The sequence below is a fragment of the Athene cunicularia genome (assembly GCF_003259725.1).
Source record: "Athene cunicularia isolate RWA chromosome 3 unlocalized genomic scaffold, athCun1 chr3_part1, whole genome shotgun sequence".
Classification (NCBI taxonomy): Eukaryota; Metazoa; Chordata; class Aves; order Strigiformes; family Strigidae; genus Athene; species Athene cunicularia.
In genome coordinates this window covers 75,382,537-75,387,132 of record NW_020799097.1, presented here as the reverse complement: position 1 = coordinate 75,387,132, position 4,596 = coordinate 75,382,537, and the positions used below count along the sequence as shown (strand labels likewise).

At 39.3% G+C, this 4,596-nt stretch overlaps 1 long non-coding RNA gene across 1 annotated transcript; it reads left to right on the top strand.

The window, feature by feature from the left end:
• The first annotated feature begins 6 nt into the window (after positions 1-6).
• LOC113478468 lies at positions 7-4,308 on the top strand. The gene is made up of 2 exons (XR_003398066.1): positions 7-259; positions 3,321-4,308. It is a non-coding gene; the product is annotated as an uncharacterized LOC113478468 (long non-coding RNA).
• Positions 4,309-4,596: the final 288 nt, after the last annotated feature.

Here is a 4,596-nt window from a genome sequence, read left to right as displayed (position 1 = left end):
CCTCGGCGCCCCGCCGCAGCCGGGGCCGTCCTCCGCGTCCCGGTCGCGGCGCTGCCTTCCTGCCCGAGCCTCGCCGGCAGGCAGCCAGACACCCTTGTCGCTTGCAGGGCAGCGCCGTGTTTTTGGCGTCAGCCGCGGCTTGTTTGACGGGTTTGGATGGGAGACGTGATGGGAGCAGCAGTACCCGGCAGCCAGAACCAAAATTAACGTGTTCCATCCATTGTAGCCGCAGATGCAAAGCAGCGCGACGGGGTTGCTTGTACGTATTCCTCCTTCCCCACGCAGCTACTTGGTGTTCGTACTTGATTTTTATTACTTAGGAGGTCGTCAGAAAGCTTTGATGCGATGTTCAGTAGCTTAGAAGAGCTTGTGTTGTAAAGCTAGATAAAAATCGATTCGCGCTTCATTTAGTTCGCTGAAAACAGACATTTTTAATAGGACTATGTGTGAAGTCTGTTACTTGGAAGTTCTGTAAAAATTCAAATATATTTTCAAACCTTGCGCACTGTATTTGAAGAAACTTCAAGTAGTAGGCGAATCGCAGGGAACGATGCTTCCAAAACTAGAATGAAGCACAGACCCGTTATTGTCTTGACAGACGCACAGTTTTATTGGGTGTTGTCAAGCAGTGTTATTCTACTTTGCCTGAAAGGTGTGCGTTGACGAAAACGTACAGAAAGTGTAGTTCTCATAATAGTAAAAATGCCTGGGATTATTGTATTCCTTTTAGTGTTTATTGTATTTTTCCCCTTTAAACATATAGAACTCATTATTTGGACATGAGAATTTTTATTTAATGTCAGGGGTTTGTTTACATTAAATAAAATGAATGGTTTATGTAAGACAAGTCAGATTTATTGCTTCCATCATTTTAAAAAATGTATATTCAGCAAGAAAATATTATCTTTGGTATCAAAGAAAGAGTAGCAATGTTACAAGCGGTTTTCTTCAATATAGATTCTTAGTCCATCAATAGCATGCCCGAAGCACACCGCAGTATGGCTATGGATGATGAAACAATACAGTTTCTGTTTAATAACAAGATTGTCTTTGCTCTTTCCCAACCTTGTTTTAAAATTGTGACAAGGTAAAACACAACCTTATATGCTTAACAAAATTGCCATCCTTTTGTTCATCGTAGATCAGTCTGAAAGATGATGCATTTCTGTAGCCCTTTATTTGCTAATTTTTAACCAGTGACTGAAGGCTCTTTTTAACCCCGAGAAAACTTGTTATTGAACCCTTCGATTTAATTAAGGGTATCTGTCAGACGGCAGGCTTTCATCTTAAAATTAGATGAACTTAGATAATGGTAGAATAATTGTTCTGGACTGCTGATTCTCACAGTAAAAATAGCATACGGAGACTTTCTTTTCAGCACGTTTGGTGCAGCTGTTCCCATACCACTTCATTGTTGCTTCCTGCGCATAAAATCCTTCCAGTGCTTGACTATGAGAGACAATATAAGGTGAGAAATACCAGCACAAGTCATCCTGCAGTAGCTATCAGTTGTCTTGCCGACTGACAGGAAGAATATAGCTTATCCTAAGCAATTTTCCACTTATTTACTGGAGAATAAGATGGTGCACACCAACAGTTATTGAGGAATCACTCATGCAGTGCAATGCAAAATTCAAGCTCTAGTTTACTCTCTGTTAATCTGAATTATTTTCTCGATCTGAACAGTACAGAAATCGAGGCAAAGCTATGTGCTGAAGTTGCCTGTGTAATTAGGCAGAAACGACTTAAGAAAAATTATCATCCTTCATTTTTCTATTAATTCTTCAAGACTCTGAATTTTAAATCATTGGAAAAATACCCTAGGAGGAGCTGAATGCTTTAACAAAATGTAGATCACTCACCATTAGTTTTAAGTAAGAAAATCAGCATGATACCTTTCTTCACCAAGTATACAGTAAAACCAAAATGCAACCTGAAAGCCCCTCTCAGTGTACCTTTTGTTCTTCTCTCTGCCTTTACCTTCTCACACTTCCACATCCTAGCAAATGGTGTTTTAAAAGTGCCTGGGAGATGAAAATTGAATTAGTTCTGGTTAAAGAGCTGTGAGAAGGTGTAGCTCCCATCTGGATGGGTGTGTCTACAGCTCTACAGAGGCCCTAGAAATACTCTTGCACTGTATTGAACTTTGTGGCTTTCCCATCGGGGAAGAAATGGGGGGGGGAAAGGGGTGTGGGATTGTGGATACAGGGCTGGGTAAACAGGTCCTGTGGGTAAGGTGTAGAGGTGGTGTGGTATTGGGGGGAGTGAGTCACTGGAGAGAGGGAGGTTGGTGGGGTTGTGTCAAGGTAACCAGGTCCTGTGGTCACGTAAGGTTCTTCAGCCTTAACTTCTGTCTGGACGCAGACAGAAGTCCCTATCTTTAACTCTCATCTTTTAATCTAGGTAGTCCTTCTTGTATCACCTAACCTGTAGTATTCCCTAACAGCTTCTCTTTTAAGGTGAAGTTTTATTGCATTAATCTAATCTTGAAGTAAGAAAAATTATGATAATGCCAGCAGCAGCCTCGGTATATTACAGTAAAGCCCTGCAATGATCATAAAAAGCAAATTAAATTGCTGCTATAATGTTCATAGCTGATAGCACCTCAGGAAACATGAGAGCTGAAGGCTGATAACAACTGGGAAACAGAGTCTTTTAGTAAAGTGTTGGCTGTTACTTCAAGCATCTCTGTTGACCAAATCATAGGCATATACAGTTGGATGTCATCAGCCTTCTGCAACGCTGTCTATAACTGAAAGGTACCAATGTACTATACAGCTTTTCTTTAGGGAAAGAAGCAATTAATCACCCATCACAGTCACTTAAGAAAAAAATACTATGTTTGTGATTCAGTATTGAATCATTCATGGTGTACAAGGCTGTAGCTGCTTCAACTGTAATGCAGCAGTCAGACGTGGCAACTAGCAGATGGACATCTGAAATCCATTCATCTTTGCAAGGTGATTAACACATGGACAGAAGAAGGTCTAGAGCCAGACTAAAAGTCTCAAGAACCAATTATATTGAAATTGTGTGATGTATCTGACAATGAAAACGTATTTTCTTTGACATTAAACCAAACCGACAGGTAACTTTTCAAAGAGAAGCCATAGTAGTGCATCATTCAAAGTAATAAGCAGATGGCACAGCGTTCACAGTCTAAAAAGGGACATTTCTGAGTGCTGTGTGTAGTCTTGGAAGAAATAATGCCTCAATTTGTCCACTATTGATGCTAAGTGATTGCTGACAAAGTGAAAGATAGAGGTTTTAAGCACACCTTGTACCTGAAAGGATTCAGATTCGTATCTTTTATTCTTAAGGTACTTTGAGCTGTACAGCAACTGTGAAGGGTGTAATAACCCACAGCATCACTCCAGTTAGAAGTGGCCATTCCTCAGGTTGGAAATAAATGAGCCAGAAGAAGAGAGATCTTTGTGATTCATCCACTTACACAAGAGTAGGAAGAGCTGCATTCTCACTGTTGCTGTAGTTGTGTCTTAATTATGCAGTCATGAAGTTGGGGAGAAAAGAAAATGCTAAGTCAAACAAAAAAAGTATTTTCCACCTTTGACCTACAACTTGTACCTGGCTGCTTTCTTGGTAAGGTATGTATTCCATATACCTTAAGTTACTGTGGTAGGATACTGTTACACAGATATGAATGGAGGGGCTTAAATTCTGCTTCATCAAATATTAAACATTTTCTTTAGCTCACAGTAGTTAGGGAAGGCATGGGTATCTCTGTGTTGGGCTTCACCTTATCTAACTACCAAATAGTCACAGTTATGCATGGAAAAGAAGTAAATCAATATATAGTAGAATTTATTACACCAATGTTCAAGATTGCCATAGATAAATCACTTAGTAGATTGTATTTTTAAGTAGATAATTTCCATGGGTAAGTAATGTCTGTACATGCTGTTTCTTTATATACTACTATGTAGACATTTCTCCAGAAAAGATAGCATTCTAGCAACAAGAATAATGTGTCTATCTAGAGAGGGTGTAAGTTCTGCTAGGCTCCTGAGAAATCTCTGTGCATTAAAAACAAAGTTTAAATTGGTTTCATTTCAGACTCTTCTGTAAGGAGATGCAAATGAAGTCTCATGTATACCAGTTTTGTTAACAGTGTTGTTGAGAAAGGCAGGAAATGGTGAGGAGGGAAAGGAAAGCAATCTGAAAAAGCACAGAAAAGAAAAAAATACCAGTAATTAGAGAAAACTAAATCGAGGTACTACATTGTAAACATAAAATTTAGGCACTTTATCATCTTGTTCATAACAGCACTTACATTTAAAAGCTGGGGGGGGGAAGTAATTATTAAGAGAACATACTTGAATCCTATATTTGAAGGTATGTTTTACCTCTAAGCTCATAATCTTCCCTAAGTTTTGTAATTTAAAAACACTTGCATTGGTTTTGTGCATTTCCCTCTTGGATCCTGAGTAGTTGATACTCTTCCTAGCTCACTAAAAGAAGCCAAATAATCTCCTGAAATACACCATGCATGTTTCCAGTGTTTCTAATCCTATTCAGAGTCCTATAGCTTTGGTTAGCATGCGACACTTTTCAACTGTACTACAGTCACAAAATTAC